The sequence below is a fragment of the Phocoena sinus genome, chromosome 2, assembly GCF_008692025.1.
Source record: "Phocoena sinus isolate mPhoSin1 chromosome 2, mPhoSin1.pri, whole genome shotgun sequence".
In the NCBI taxonomy this organism is placed as follows: Eukaryota; Metazoa; Chordata; class Mammalia; order Artiodactyla; family Phocoenidae; genus Phocoena; species Phocoena sinus.
The window spans coordinates 65,063,489-65,080,389 of record NC_045764.1 but is presented as its reverse complement, the minus strand read 5'-3'; the positions used below and the strand labels follow the sequence as shown (position 1 = coordinate 65,080,389).

Here is a 16,901-nt window from a genome sequence, read left to right as displayed (position 1 = left end):
AAATATGTCTTTACTACCAGTCTATCCTGTTCTACTCTGGTTACCTGTGTTTACAGACAAGCCGTCTCCCTAGCACCGCCTCACTTCCCCCTTGAACACCAAGCTCCACTTTCTCTCTCCTGCTATCTGACCTGTGCACATTCATGGATGGACAATGTCAGGGGCTCCCTCTTGGCTTAGTTCTCCTGGGTCCACATGAGGTGAGAGGTGGCCAGATTCCCAGCAGCAGAGCTCTTCAGCATCCCACAGCCGTGAGGGCTGGGAGCACCTTACTCCTCTCATGCCTGTGGTGGATGCTTGGATGCAGATTCCCCCTTAATGAAGGTCTTGCTGGGAGGGCTGTGGCAGGCAGGCTTCGGCAGTCAGAGGACAGCTGCACCAAGGTCACACCGTGGGGACCTCCAGCACAGGGTGTAAAAGGCCATTTTGGTTTCAGAGCTCTGTGAGACTTGGACACACTCTCCCTCTGCTGCTTCTATCCCTCTCCTTCCAAGGATGTTGATCCCCAGGGCATTTCTAATTAATATCCTGACTGCTGAACTCTGTCTCAGAGCTTGCTTCCCTGGGAACCCAATCTTCAACAGATACAAATGCAGCATTTCAGGGCCTACAAGTCAGCAGGAATTTTGTTGTGCATTAATTTCATCATCCCAACAACCCTATCAGGTTTTTCCAGAGGAGGAAACGGGAGCTGAGAGACAGAAGTGACTTGTCCAAGGTCACACAGCCAGTGAGCATTAGAGCTGGGATGGATCCCGGTCAGGATGTTTCTGAAGTCTGTGGCCTCTCCTGAACTAGGCTGCCTTTTACCTGTGGCTCTGAAGGTCCAGGATTCTTCCAGGCTCAAGCACCAGTGAGCAAACATTCTCCAGTAAGATATTCCAAGAGGCATGTGGGAACCAGATCTGGGCAGCCATGAGTGGGAGAGAATTCCAGTCCCAGGAAAGGGGGCAGAATGCTTTCTCTCTCCCTGAAGGACTCTGAGGAAAGGATGAGTAAACAGAACTCCTGAAAGAGGGATAACTGGAATGCTCACACCCACCTGCCCGCACACCTGCACCCTCTGGCCAGGATCTCAGACCTCCTGGGCCTCACAGCCTAGCCCTGGAGTCTGTGCAGAGGACACGAGTCACACGGGGTCTCATCACCCATTGCAGCAGCCACGGGAACAGCCCAGAGAGTGACAGCGCTGAGAGGAACTTGGCTTCAGGCAGTAGAGAGGCTGCCACTCCGCAGAGGCAGCCAGGCCAGCTGTCGACTCCAGAGAAGATGGGGCTGCTGGGAGACGTGACAGACGGAGTCCCGGGGAGCTCGTGAACCCCATCTGTCCACGGCGGGTGGGGGAGAGCCGCCCCCTCAAGTGAGACATGGGTTACAAAACCAACCCTTCTAAAGCCACACAGGGGCCCTGATGTCCAACTCCGTTCCACAGAGGTCAGAGGCCCGAGGAGGTGTTTTGGGGTGCCCCAGGGTGCCACCCTCTTCCCTCTTCACAGAAAGCGGCTTCATCTCTGTGCCTCGCGCTCTGTGTTACCGACAGGCCTGCCGATGGCGGGGATTTCTCAATCCCCCAGTGGAACAAGCACATGGAGCCGGGAGCTGCCCCAGGTCTGAGAAAGCTTTCACCCCCCCAGGGTCTTCCCTGTGCCGGCCTCCTGCTTTCAGGCCTCCATCCCCATTTCACACTAACGGGAACACCACACGTAGCCCCCTTCCCCTGTTCCACAAAATACATAAGTACATAACCAAACACGCTTGCCCAGTTATTCAGACGCCCAGTTGAATTTACTGAAGACCTTGGGGGAGTCCCACATCGCAGGCCTTACTGTCAGCAACTTAAAAAGCCCTCCTTCCTTTTCTGTCTCCTCCGATCCTGAAATTCACATGCAAATGTAAGGGACCCAGAAAAGCCAAGACTATCTTAAAAAAGAAGAAACAAAGTGAAGGACTTAACACAGCTGATTTCAAAACTTATAGAGTGAAGGAAATGGGGAGATATGAGTCAAAGGACAAACTTCCAGTTATAAGATGAACAAGTTCTGGGCATCTAACGTACAGTATAGTTAACAATACTGTATTGTATAATTGAAAGTTGCTGAAAGATTAGATCTCAAATGTTTCCACCACACACACAGTCACAAAAAGGTGATGGAGGCGTTAACTAAGCCCTATTGTGGTAATCATTTCACTATATATATATATATATATATATATATATATATATATACACACGCATGTATCAAATCATCACCTTGTACACCTTAAACTTACACAAAGTTATATGTTGTGTATCAATAAAGCTGGAAACAATTGTTTTAATTTTTAAGAAACTTATTACAAACCCACAGTAATCAGGACAGTTAGGTACCAGCATAAGGATAGACATATAGATCAATGGAACAGAATTGAGAGTCCAAAAATAAACCCATACATCTATGGCCAATCAATTTCAACAAGGAAGCCAAGATGCGTCGATGAAGAAAGAAAAGTCATTTCCACACATGATGCTGGAATACCTGTATGCCATATTAGAACCCTTACACATTGTTGCCGGGGATCTAAAATGGTACAGCCCCTGTGGAAAAGAGTTTGGCACTTCCTCAAAATGTTAAATATAGAGTTATCACATTTAATATTTCTTCATAAGCAGCAATGTTCTTGGGATAAATACCTGGGGATGTGACTGGGATGAAGCAGAAGTTGGAGGAAGAAGTAAAGCTGTGATGCTGGCCAGTGACAGGCCTTGGGCTGACCCTGTGGGAGCTCTGGAGCCGAAATGACCCATCAGAGTTGTCCTGCATTGGACCAAAATAACCGATCCTTATATGCCCTCATTGATCAGTCATCAGATGGGGCATCCCCTCCAGAAGGGCGTGACTGTGGGCGAGGCAGCCCTCCACAGCTAAGACAGCCCCCAAAGGTGGCCTGCCGACCACCTTCCCAGCAGCCGAGGCAAAGCCTTCGTTGATGGGGGTCTGGGTGGCATGTCTCCCTGTCCACCCTGCTGGGGGTGGAGGGGTCCATTGCTGTGGAGCAGAAGCACCCAAAGCCCAGTGGAAGGGTGTGGGGTTTGGGAGGTGAGGGGGTCGGTGGCGGGGAAAGGTATAAGCAGTAAGGGAACAAAGACACGGCAATGACAGATGCCTGGAGACCTGCCCTGTGGAGGTGGTGCCGGGACACAGGGATGGGAGGCAAGCTGCTAACCGTCTCTGGGAGGCCTAAGGGGCCTCTGCTGTAAGCGGGTCAGCTGGTGCAGGGTTGGCACCTAAAAAAGGCTGGTGGGCGCTCTGCTGCGGGCTGGAGCCTCTGTGGTCACGGCATTGTGCACTCAGTGATCCCCAGTGCCGCAGTGAGGCTGCCAGGTGTGCTGGTTGGGAGTGTGTGGGGGGGAGAGGGGAGTGGGTCCTGCCTCTTTGGATGGAGTTGGTTAATCCATTCAGGGATGCTCTGAGCTATTTCCTGAGTAAATAACTCTCGGGCAGTTATGTACCTAAAAGTAGACCAAGTACGGGAGTGAACACAGTTTCAGAGGTGCCGCAGCAGCACGTCTCCCAGGAAATGCTGGCAAAGCAAGGAGAAGCCCAGAGCACCGCAGGTGGGAAATGAACACTTAGGCTGCAGCCCAGGTGGTGCCAGTGATTAGCTGTGTGACTTGGGGCAAGTTCCCTGACTTATTTGGCTTTAGTCCTCCCCACGGTTAAATGAGAAGGAACCTAGATAGCCTCTCAGGTGCATCCAGCGCTAATCCACAGGACTCGTCAGGAGTCCTGATGAGGACCCAGCAGGAAACCAATCAGGAAGTTTCTAAGGCTTGTGCTCCCCTCCACCCAAAGGGCAATCCAGGGCTGCCCAGGGCGCTCACCACGTCTGGGCCCTCACACGCCACTGTGCCCACTCTCTCGGGCTCTAGCTGCAAATTGGTTCACACGAGGAACACGAGCCGCCCAAATCACTCATAGGATGGCTCGAGAGAAAGCAATTAAATGCTTTCTTAATTGCAGGATGGCAAGAGGTTAATGAGTTACTATAAAAACCAGTCCCTGCCATCTGGTGGCTGTCACCAAAGCCCACATGCAGGGAGGCAATCCCAATTTGTAAGACAGGACGACGGGATCACTCCAAGTCAGGAGAAGGGGTGGAACCTCGGGTGCCAAGGCTGGGGGCCCTGAGCAGCAGAGCCCAATGCGGCCCGGCCGGCCTCCAGACGTCCCAGGGCTGCACAGAGCTTCAAAATCAAGCTGGAGGGAAATCAGACAGGGAGCCAAAATCACTCATCAGCTCCAACACTGGTTTTCTCTGGGATTCGGCTCTAGCGAGGGACGGCCGACAGCCACCTGCTCAGCGCTAGCCAGGAGGAGAGGAGAGAAAAGCGACAGCTGAGAGAGAAGCCAGCCAAGGCGGAGGGAGGACAGACAGAGGCAGGGATGCAGACCCTGCAAAGACAAAGAGATGCAAACCAGCCTGGACAGACGGAGAGACAAAAGAGAAAGGATGAGCGCTGAGATGCCAGGAGGTGGAAAATGACAGTGACACAGACAGGCCGTGAATGTGAGAAGTGGATGAGAGGGCAGGTACTCTTCTAGAATCAGAGATAGGAAAGAACCTTTGAGGGTTTTGCTTTGTTCTGGGCAGACGTGTTCTCTCCAATATTCTGCAGCTCCCAGGAGTCAAGGAGAATGGCCCTTCTCCCTTGGAGGATGTGAAGAGGAGGCATTCAGGGGATCAGCCTCCACTCTGCCCCTGACTAAAACACACACACACACACACACACACACACACACACACACACACACACACACTGATATACACCATCCCAGGCACAGCCAGTTCTCACTGGTCAGGAGCCACTTCTCCCCATGTTGAGGAGGCCACGGGTCTCAGGCTGTCTCTCCTCTTAGTTCTGGTCCCAGAGGTTCCATTTGCAGCCCCAAGCCTGGCAGAAGCAGGTCTGGTTTTCTGGTACAAAGAAGAAGGAAGCCAGAGAGTCTATGTATCCCAAAGCCTGCAAAGCCTGTGATTTCCATGAGGCTAAACTCACTGCTGGCCCTCTCTGCCATCTTCTAGAAGTTGGCTGAGAAATAGAGAGATCACCCCTCACCTGTTCTTCTAGGGTCAGACTATTCTTCCAGGATGAGACCTTGAGACACTCACTTCCCAGGATTTTAGAAGTTTCCCCTCCCAGAGCAGGTTCTAACTGGCCACAGTAACAATATAGCAACCTGCTTGCAGTGAGAGGGTGGGACTCTCTCACTGAGAGTGAGTGGGGTGTCACCCACTCCACCATCACTGCCCCCCGCCTTTGAGGACCACGGCAGCTTGCTCCTGAAGGCCAAGGTCTCAGCTTGAAGCAAAGCCCCACGCCCCAAAGCAAAAACAAACAAATAGGGATCTGCAGCTGGAAGATTCCAGTATCTCCATTTTTCACAGTATCTTTTGTCCTTGATTTTCCCTTCTCCTCTCTCCCACTCCAGTGCCATTTGACCGACACACAGAAGACTCTGTACCCGATGAACTAGAGACACAAGGAAGGTCTCGCTAATCCATCCATCTTACTAGAGGTTAGAGATTGCCCTAACATCTCTAGGGGAATTTAGGGAAGGCATTGTTGGTGTTCCAGGGTAAAATTAGAGTTTGAAATTCCTTGTCTACACGTGGGATCCAACCAGCACAAGAGTTGACCATCATTGTCTCTTTTATTTCCAGCAATAAACCAGAATCCTAAAGCTGTCTCTAGCTGACCCCACCTAGCCAGCTGGTGGGTCCTTTGAGGACTCATGTCACCCCCCTAAGTCTCCCAGCAGAGGTCTGCCAGGTCTATGAATCAGGTCTCCCTGATTCTGATCTGGGCAGCAACCTGGGTCCACCAGCTGTACAGCCGCAGTGCCACTGGGTGACACTCAGGAGCCAGCAGGGCGTCAGCAGTAGTTCTGGGGAGTGATTTTTTTTTTTTTTTTTTTTTTTTGCGGTACGCGGGCCTCTCACTGCTGTGGCCTCTCCTGTTGCGGAGCACAGGCTCCGGACGCACAGGCTCAGCGGCCATGGCTCACGGGCCCAGCCGCTCCGTGACATGTGGGATCTTCCCGGACCGGGGCACGAACCCGTGTCCCCTGCATCGGCAGGCAGACTCTCAACCACTGCGCCACCAGGGAAGCCCTGGGGAGTGATTTTGCTTGTGGTTCTTCCTTTTGTCCCTGTGTCTTTAGAAGGTCCGAGTGTTCTTCTTCCTCGGGATTCTGTGAGCCACTCAATTGCTTTCCTGTTTCCAAAGAAAAAGAGTGGTCAGGCATACACACGAGAGAGACAGAGACACAAAGACAGTGACACAGAGACAAAGAGACAGAAAGAAACAAAGGATGAAAATACTCTAATCCTTGGAACTGTCATTAAACCATAGGCACTGGTCTCTGTCCCTCTTCTGCTCCCCCTGGACTCAGCTTTCTGTCCTCAGCCACGCTCCTGGAGGCCCCATGAGTTCAGAGCCCAGTTTTGTCCCATGGCTTCAAACCTTACCCCTCAGGCTGGAAGAAATACCCAGTCCCTGCTCATTATCAAGCCACCTTCTACCCGCTGCCCACACCTCCTCTGACACAGAGAAACGTACACAGACGTGTACACACCCCACACCCACCTCATACACAACTATTCTGGCTCGTGTTCCACTCTGCATTTTCCAAAAGGCATTGCTAGAAGGGGACGCATTCCATCCTCCAGCTCCTGGTCTGTTCGTGTTCAGCCCCCCTCAGGACGGCAGGGCCTCGGGCGGGGGAACCGGGAGGGGGAACCGGGAGGGAGCAGAGGGGGTCGGCATACAGAGTCTGAGCTGTTACGTGGAGACCAATCAAATGCAGCTCACGTCTACTCCAGGATTTTAAACGATGGGAAATCAGCACTCCAAACATTGGACCCAAAGGTCTTTCTTTAACTTGCTACTATGGAGGGGTAATTTTCATCCCGGTGTGGCAATGTGCACAGCCAGGGAGCACCTGCCAAGTCATCTGATGCCTTTGAATTCCTTTTGAGCCAACACCTAACTTTCTTCTTCTGGGCAAGCTGGGGCTCCTTTGTGAAGAAGGGTAACTCAATGTCACTTTGAATGAATGAATGAATCAGAGGAAAGAGCTCCCGTTAGAGGACTGATGGTGAACATTTCAGGGAATTTTAGAAAGCTCAGCCCTGTGAGAAAACCAATCACCAGGGGATACTCTAAAACAAAATACAAGCAAATACAAGGTTGAGGGAACATTCTGTGCACACTCAGAATGTCAGGGAGCTCAGAGGAAAGGACAGATTGCTGTTGGAAGGTGACATCGAGATGTGTGTGTTTCCCCCAGGGCCGACTGCTGCGGTAACTTGCTCTGGGTAGCGGCCACCCCCTCCCTTACAACATCGTCCCAATCAGCCGATCACAACTGCCTGGTCCATCTTAAAGCCTGTCAGCTGGGCTTCCCTGGTGGCGCAGTGGTTGGGAGTCCGCCTGCCGATGCAGAGGACGTGGGTTCGTGCCCCGGTCTGGGAAGATCCCACATGCCACGGAGCGGCTGGGCCCGTGAGCCAGGGCCGCTGGGCCTGCGCGTCGGGAGCCTGTGCTCCGCAACGGGAGAGGCCACGGCAGTGAGAGGCCCGCGTAACACAAAAAAAAAAAAAAAAAAAAAAAAAAAAAGCCTGTCAGCTATCCAGCACTGGCTGCTATTGACATGACTCACTCCCTGAGATTCTCTGGGGTAGCAGTTGAGAACTTGGGCCCTGGAGGGAAAAGCCTTGCGGTTTGAATCCTGGCTTCACTGCTTGCTGGCACTGCTTGCCTTCTCTGGGCTCCAGCTTAAAATGGGAATAACAACAATAACTCTAACAGCGTTCTTGCGAGGATTAGATAAATTGATCCACATGAAGGTGTATTAGTCCGGGTTCAGCCAAAGAAATAAAACCAGTAGGAGATATACACTAAGCGGTTTGTTGCAAGGAATTGGCTTATGTGATTGTGGGGCTGGCTGGGTGAGTCTGAAATCCACTTGGAGGCCGTCAGGAAGGGCCGGCTGGAACTGAGACACCGGCTGAAGCTGCAGGCCCCAGGTGGAATTTCTTCTCCTTCAGGGAAGCCTCAGCTCTGCTCTTAAGACCTTTGAACTGATTGAATCAGGCCCACCCAGCTTGCCTAGGATCATCCCCTTTACTTAAAGTCGCTGGTTTGGGACTTTAATGACATCTACCTTCACAGCAACACCTAAGTTAGCATTTGGTTGAATAACTGGAAACTCAGGCCTAGGCAAAGTGACATATAAAACAGCCCATCACGGAAGAGTGAGCACCGTGGCTGGCTCCCGGTAACCCATCACTCAAGAACATTCAGCTATTATTTTTTTTAGGATTCAAAAGCATCTACTATGAAGTTGACATAATGAGTCAAGCTTCCCCCCTCCATCTTACCTGACCCATAGCTTTCTCTTCCTCACTTCCAAATCTCCTTCCAAAGAAGGCTAAAGACTCACCCTAAGGAGTCAAAAGGGAGGTGACCCTCTTCTATTCATCCTCTCGGCAAACACTGCCTGGGCACGCTCTGTGCCAGCTCAGGTCTAGGAGCTGTACGAGCAGATGCAGGTACGAGTTAGTCCCTGCCCGCCTGAAGGCCTGGACGCAGCGACCCACCCTCCGTGGTTCCTCTTGTCTGGTCACGCACGCCCTGCCCGGCCTGTGGACCTCCTCTACAGCTGTCCTCCATCAGCACCTGACTAAAGGGGCAGACAGCCAGCCCAAGCTCTGAACTACGCACCCACCCAGAGGGGCACTTTTTCTACATCACTCAAAGGAGCCAGGAAGCTAGTGCATTTAACCACAGACATCAACAGAAGGGAGATGCTCCCCAGGGAGTCACATGCTGTTTAACACAGGACACCCCAGTTCCCCGTCACAGGGCGCACACGTGATGCGGTGAAGAGCACGTCTCAGCCCCTCAGAGTATTTCCACTCCTATTCTGGTCCGCAGGCCCTTCTAAGCACCCACCTTGGTGGCCTCTGCCCACTATTGATCATTTCCAGCTCCCCGCACCCTACCTCCTCCAATTCCCAGAGAGGCCATGCTCTGTCCAGTGGCCACTGTGATCCCACTCCTTCATCCCAGGCCGAAGCTGCCCGCTCCATGGCATGGTGATGGTGCCCACTAACCTAGGACAAACGTGTCCCAGGGCCATGGTTCTCCTGCCAGTCTACACTTGTCCAGTTCTCATCCGCCCTTGCAGAACCCATGATGGCCCAGAGAGCTCCCCCCACCCTTTCCAGGAGCTCAACTTTCTAGTTACATGAGCTTGGCGGAGTTAATTAACCTCTCTGAGCTTGAATTCCTCCTCTAAAAAATAGATATGATCATAAAACCCATTTCAAGGAGTTGTCATGAGAAGCAAGTGAAATAACATATGTGAAGTGCCTGACACGTGGAACCCTGTCCATCTCCCGCATGCCCAGCCTCCCTGGCCAGCCCTTGCTGCCCACCCTCCTTTCAAGCTTATATAATATGGATCAGGTACATGAAGCCCACACTTAACCCACCTGATGTCATGGCATCCTAGCTCCGGCTCACCAGTCTCCAGGATACCACAGCATGGGGAGAAAGAGTATGTTTGCCTTCACATCTGCTGGGGAAGGCCTCCTACCCACAAGTGGAACCTGCAATAACATGAAGGGTTTGAACTGTCAGAGTTGTGATCAAAGGGAGACTGGGGAGTTGATGACAAGGAACTCGTTTCATGCAAGAATGAGAAGCAGATGTAGCCTTTCCCCTTCCCCCCAACCTGTCCAGGACCCCAACAATATGGGCAGTAGTGCAGAGGATCCCAGCCTGTACTGAACCCCAGCACAGAGGAAGAACTCTGTCACCTGTCACACACTGTATCAATGTTGGTCCGTATATTATAACTTAATTCCTCCCAGCTCCTGGGAAATGCAGCGCCTGGGGTGGACTGGGCTGGTTCTCTCCACCTGGCCTTGGAGAAACCTGCCTCTCCTCTAGAACAGGGGCATACCGGCCAAGGAACTTCCACAGGTGGGACCCTCAGGACCCCATCCCTCCTGCTGCAAGACCGACCAGGGGATCTAATGGCGGGCAGGTTTTGAAATCTCAGCCTTATGGAGATTTTGGGCTGGGTAATTCTTGGTCTGTAGTATGTTCAGCAGCCTTCCTTGCCCACTCCTGCCTGGATTCCAGTAGCACCCACTCCCCAGTGGTAAGAACTAAAAGTGTCTCCAGACATTGCCAGAAGTCCTCAGGAAGCAAAATCACCCCAGACAGAACCACAGAACCCAAGTGCCTGCTATGCCCTGGGCGCCCTTTTGAGTCAAGCAGCTGGAGGTCTTGTGACCCTGTGACTCTGGCCACCAGCAAATGGACAGGATCTCCATCCTGGACCAGCTCCTGTGACATCACTTGGTTGGGTCAGGGCTCTTCAACTGCATGGTGACTCCCCACCCCTGACCAGGCTTGCTCTGGGTTTGGGGGATTGGAGTAGGATGTCATGGAAATGGGATGCTGGGAAGAAAACAAAGAGAGAAATAAATGCAGCACGGACCACAGAGCAGGAGGTCCTAGCTTCCTGGAACCCACTAGATGACCAGTTCACTCTCTCAGCTCTATAATTCCACCTTTTCTACGACGATGACATACTACCTTTTAAATCATTTTTAAAGCCTTTATTTAAAGTAATTTATCTACTGCTAAATAATAACTATCAAAAGCTGTATTTCCCAAACTGGGATTTTTCATTACTGGTGTGAACAGGATATGTTATTTTTCAAGAATGTATTTTTGTTACCAGACTGGGCCATTTTTATTTCATGCAAGTCAAGTGGGCATGGGTAATAAAATAAAAATAAAAACAGAAGGGAGCTAGTTTTATTTTCTTTAATCCCACCGTTTTTCGGAAGAAAATAAATCTGCCCCTTCAATCACTCCCACCAAATTAAACTTTCCATAATTATTGTAATGCAACATACATATAAATAGTACATATTATATATATAGTCACATGTATTTTCACCAAAATGTAGTTATGCTATATTTTTCTGCAACTTGCTTTATCACTTAACACAACTTTTATCAGTGACCCCTCCTTCCTGGTTGGTGTCTCGGGAACCTCACTGCCCGGTTCAAATACCAGCTCTGACTTTTCACAGCTGTGTGATCTTGTGGAGGTTAATAACCTCTCTGTGCCTCTTCTGCAACGTGTGGATGACGACAACATCATCTACTTCATGAAGACCTGAGTGAGTTAAACAAGGTCATGATGGGAAGCACTCAGAACAGTGCCTAGCAAATACTCAGAAAAATGTTACCTCCTGCTACACGGATCTACCTTCTTGTTAAGAGTTGAAGAGGATTCCACTACACAGATATACCATGCTCTGCCGTGGAAATTTAAATTTGTACAAATGTTTGCTCTTGTAAGCCATGGTACAATGAATGCCCTTGCACTTACATCTTTACTCATTCATGCCATGGTTTGGGAGGATAAATTCCTAGAGGAGAGATCGGGGGGTTATTCAGTAAGCGCATTTTAAGTTTATATATCTATTGAGATATTACCTTCAAAAAGGTTGTGAGGATTTTCATTCCTACCAACAGTGTGTGCGAGCTCGTTTCTTCACCCTCAGCAGTTCTGAAGGCTATCAGTCTTTTTAACTGGGTAGGCAAAAATGAAAACAATGCCACGATGTTGTTTGCATCCATATTTCTTTAATTATTAGTGAGATCAAACAATGATTTTTCTTCCAGTTTTAGATATCAAATAATTAAATTTTTTTTCTTCTTTTAAACAATTTCTCATTCTAACTCCTCTTGCGATTTTAAGATGTTGGGGGTAGGAGTTTATTAATTAATTAATTTATTTTTGCTGTGTTGGGTCTTCGTTTCTGTGCGAGGGCTTTCTCTAGTTATGGCAAGCGGGGGCCACTCTTCATCGCGGCGTGCGGGCCTCTCACTATCGCGGCCTCTCTTGTTGCGGAGCACAGACTCCAGACGCGCAGGCTCAGTAGTTGTGGCTCACGGGCCTAGTTGCTCCGCGGCATGTGGAATCTTCCCTAGACCAGGGCTCGACCCCGTGTCCCCTGCATTAGCAGGCAGATTCTCAACCACTGCGCCACCAGGGAAGCCCTAAACTTTTTTTCTTCTTGAATGGACCATCTGTATAGTGTGTGTGTGTATGTGTGAATCGTGCATTTGTTCATCTATGTTGTTTCTGATTGATTTGGAGGAATACTTGCTATAGTATGGATATTTACAGTTTTCCTGCTAGAATGTATAGCAAATAGTTTCTCCCAGGCTGTCATTTATGTATTTATGTTTTATTTATGGTGCCTTTCACGGTACAGTTTTGTTTTGCTTTTTTAAATTTTTAGGTGGTCCAATATGCCAAATTTTTCTTTGTTGACTTCTGGATTTGGTGCCAGACTTAGAAAGGTCTTCCCCACCCCAAGATATAGAGATATAAGGATCGAGACTGAGATATATGACATATGCCCTCTACCTGGACTTGTAAGACTATATATGTGAGATTATCTGTAAAACTATATTAGAAAAGGATGACAGCTCAGATTATAGGTAAAACTAAACAATCTTACATATACATAGTCCTATATTGCCTTTTAATTTGTTAGTACTGTATATTTAATGCACAAATCTTTAATCCATCTAGAATTTTTTACTGTAGTATGACGTAGGTACCTAATTTTATCCTCTTGCAAATGACTAGTGATTTGTGCTATGGTTCAAAGTGTCTTTGCCCTCCAAATGGCTCACCAGAAGGACTAAGGGTCTCTGAACCTGAGTCAGACTGGCCTGGAAGAAAAGGGGCTGGGAAAGGAGAGGTCTTCCCTCCCCTCTGCCCGTCCTCCCTCTACATATATCACCTCCCTCGGCAACAGCAGGTGTCACTGAGGCTCTTGCAGTCAGAGAGCAGGGCCACGCAGGCGGGCTGCCAAGGGGGCCATGAACACTCCATCACTGAACACAGCATTAAGGGAATTATCAGAGCCTGAGCTATGGTTACCCCGGGACCCTAGTAACTTATGTGCCCAGAGAAATCATTTTCCTGGATGTTGCATTTTAGGCAGCAAGGAGGCTCCGGTGACCCTTATATCATCTGTTCCCAGGTTTCTGTGAATTTACACAGGCTGGCTCCCCACAGTAGAAAGAAATCTAATTACTGGTGGAATAACTTACAGGTAAGGGGACCTCCAGCTTGTGCCCGCCCTGGCTGTAAATCCTCAGAGCTAAATTCCAAGGAAAGTGAACTGGTGCTCAGACCAGGACGCCTCGCAGGGCAGGCATCCTTCCTAACCTGGGTGTGGGCAGGAGAGCAGGTGGGCTTTCAAAGAACGGCAGGTTATCAGGGCCCAGCGAATGGAAGGAACATTAAAATGCCTGGGTTCCTCCTTCTATTAACCACCAGGATGACTTTAGCCTCTTGTTTAACGTCTTTCTTCAGTTTCACTGTCCAAAAAACATGGGTTAACATGTATTAAGCCACATCCAAGGGACCATGCTATGAGTTTTAAATACAAGCTTCCAGTTTTCACAACAAGGCTGAAAAGTGAGAATGAGTATTCCCACCTTACACATGTTGAAACAGATCAGAGAGGTTCAGGAAATTTGCCCTTCTGGAGTTACCTCTCCAGAAGGTGGCAGAGCTAAAACTGAAACCCCTGGGCAGGCCCGCAGCTTGAGTGCCTTCCCAGCATCTATGTTCCCAGCTCAGTAGACACCGGAGGGTGTGCATAGAGAAAGCTTTTCCAGGCCTCCCACAGAGGCCATCTGGAGAGGTTCCTGGGGCTCTTCCCTCCCTTGGCTTTGGTGTGACCTTGATCCTGGAGACACACGCACACTGAGTCAGCTGTGGCCCGGTCCACACAGCTTCTGGGCACTCGCTGCCCACCAGAACCTAGGTCCTTCTAGGGCTGTGTGTAAAGAAAGGAGGAAGCAGGCCTGCCCGAACCTGAGGGCTACACGTCACGTGCGTACATGGGCAAAAGTTAAATCACAAGCCAAATGTTACATCGGATATGATGCTCTATGCTCTCTCTACCTCAACAAAAATATCCTCATCATAACAAGACATAAAAAGTTAATGAAGTTGTGGCTTCTATATGACTGAAAGTCTTCCATCGAAGACAAATGAACTTAATTATCACTGTGTGCATCTGGCTGTTCCATTAATGGGCTGGTGATATTTGGATAAGTATTAAAATAAGGAGAGCCATAGCTCATGTATTATTTTACATTTATTTCTTTTATTTTTTGCCTTCACTTCAGCAAAATCTCCAAGTATGTTCATTTTCACAAAACGTTATTCCATTGACAATAATCATCTAATAATTACAAAATAAAATGTATATACAAAGGGAATAACTGTGAATGTACTTTCATTTTTAAAATACCTTAAAATATATGTAAAAATTGGAAAAATTATAATTCAATATGAGTTTAGTAAAAATGATTTCTCTTCTAAAATATTTTAAATTGCTACCAAAGTTAAAAGGCAAAATATAAATCATAATTAATGAATACAAACTATTTTAACCAAAGGTACTCAAAGAAAGCTGAAACTTTTTAATTTCTTGGAAATTTAGATATTAAATATTTTTATAAAAATAGAACAATTTGCAATTCTATGATTCAGGGTCCAGCTAGTTATCAGTGTAAGGACCTAATGTCACGCTTCACACATACTACGTCTGGAACTGCATATATATACAAATTTAAGAGTCATATATGAATTACTTACTGTAGTAAAATATGCTTCAGTATCCATGCGCAAGTGTTGTGAACACTGTGTTAATTCTTATCTCCAGAACCAGGAATTGGAACGTGAAGAGAAACAAGAAAATGAATGTCTGGCATGCCGAGAAACAATAATTTTCTATACAAGAATCTACTGCATTCAAGCTGAGAGGAAGGATGTGACAAGTTAATTAATTGGCCTTTCTCTTACCCAAGCACTTCTCCTGCTCAGATTCTCCAGCTCTCTGAGGTGGTGGCTGCCTCTGACATTGTTGGAAGTGTATGGCACACCACCTTCATGGGATTTGATGCGTTTTCCAGTACATAAGGCAAGAGATGTGCAGAAGGGTTTCCCATGGGCCTGAATGGTGATAGTTATAAGGGCTGGTCTTTTAGGGTTACAGATTGCTGGGCCAGCCCTGAGCTCCAGATCCCAAGTATCAGAGGTGTGTGTGTGTGTATGTGTGTGTGTGTGAGAAAGACAGAGAGAGAGAGAGAGAGAAAGAAAGAGAGATTCAGTGCCCTCCAAAGTATAAAGCCCAGAGCCAAGGCCCCCCTATTCGGGTTTCAGGGTGGTGCAGGAAAAAAAAGGTTTGGAGGAGTCTCAGGATCCCAAAGACCGATCCCAGGAAGACTCACAGGACTCAACACATAGTCATATTCATGGCTATGATTTATACCTGCAAAAAGATACAATGAAAAATCATCAAAGACAAAGGGGCATGGGGCAACATCCAGATGCAAAGCAGGCCCAGCTTCCAAGAGTCTTGCCCCAGTGAAGTCACACAGGACACACCTCACTCCCCAGCAATAAGCTGTCCTGACACATGTGAAATGCTGTTTCCTAGGGAAGCTCATCAGAGACTCAGTGCCCATGATTCTTACTGGGGGAAGGAGGGAGGGAGTGCTGGCCACATAGGCACGTCTGTCTGCCATGTACCAAAATTCTGACTCCCGGGAGGAAGGCAGGCGTTCAGCATGAATCATACTGTTTGGACAGTTTAGGCAGAGTGAGCCACTCTTCCCAGGGAATGGGGAGAACCCTTCCCTAACCCAAGTTCCCCATTGCCAGCCAAGGGACAACTTTGCGAGCAGGCCTTCTAAGGAGAGCAGCCTCCGGCAGCTATAACTCTTTTCTCCACAGGAAGTAATTGAGGTGTGAAAGGTGGAGGAAAGGGAATCCTTTTCATTTGACCCACCCTTAAATTCCACTTAACGTGAAAGCTGGGACTGGCCTGAGCAGAGTGAGAGCTGGTGACACTGGCCTGAGCAGAGTGAGAGCTACCTCACAAGGTTAATCCAAGTAGCGACATGCAGTCTGAATGTGCTCATTTTCACTTGAAACAACACCCCCTTGCATACACACACCATAATCAATTATCCAGTCTCCTAGAAGATACTGACAGTATGACAGCATTTTTTAAAAGCTCATATTCAAGCATATCTAAATAACATACTGTTCAGGAAATTCATAGGTGGTTAAACTATTTTTAAATGTAAAGGAATTCAAGACAATTTTTCCCCGAGGAGGGGAGGGGAGGGAGGCAGGGATGGGAATCAGAGAGGAAGGTACACTCATTAGTAATGTTCTTAAGATGGGGGTAGGTTCATTTTATAATTATGGTTCATAATGCCACATGAAGTAAGGGATGAATACATATATTCTTTCACAGGTACCAAAAAATACATATGAAAACATTTTGATTTTTAAAATTTACCATCTGGGGACTTCCCTGGTGGCGCAGTGGATAAGAATCCGCCTGCCAATGCAGGGGACACGGGTTCGAGCCCTGGTCTGGGAAGATCCCACATGATGCGGAGCAACTAAGCCCGTGAGCCACAACTACTGAGCCTGCACTCTAGAGCCTGCGAGCCACAAATGCTGAAACTCAGGCACCTAGAGCCCGTACTCCGCAACAAGAGAAGCCACTGCAACAAGAGAAGCCCGTGCACCGCAACGAAGAGTAGCCCCTGCTCGCCACAACTAGAGAAAGTCTGCCTGCAGCAACAAAGATCCAATGCAGCCAAAAATAAGTAAGAATTAAATCTTTAAAATTTACCATCTAGGCAATGGTAAGGTGTCCTTTCTGACCATGGACGCATGTGAGGTGGAATTTTTAGTGCTGATCACTCAGAACTA

The 16,901-nt window shown here is 48.6% G+C and overlaps 1 long non-coding RNA gene across 1 annotated transcript; it reads right to left on the bottom strand.

Annotated features, from left to right (window-relative positions):
• Positions 1-5,674: 5,674 nt before the first annotated feature.
• LOC116746823 lies at positions 5,675-14,390 on the bottom strand. Its single transcript, XR_004347885.1, has 2 exons — positions 9,541-14,390; positions 5,675-6,256 (listed from the first exon to the last, which is right to left on the bottom strand). It is a non-coding gene; the product is annotated as an uncharacterized LOC116746823 (long non-coding RNA).
• Positions 14,391-16,901: the final 2,511 nt, after the last annotated feature.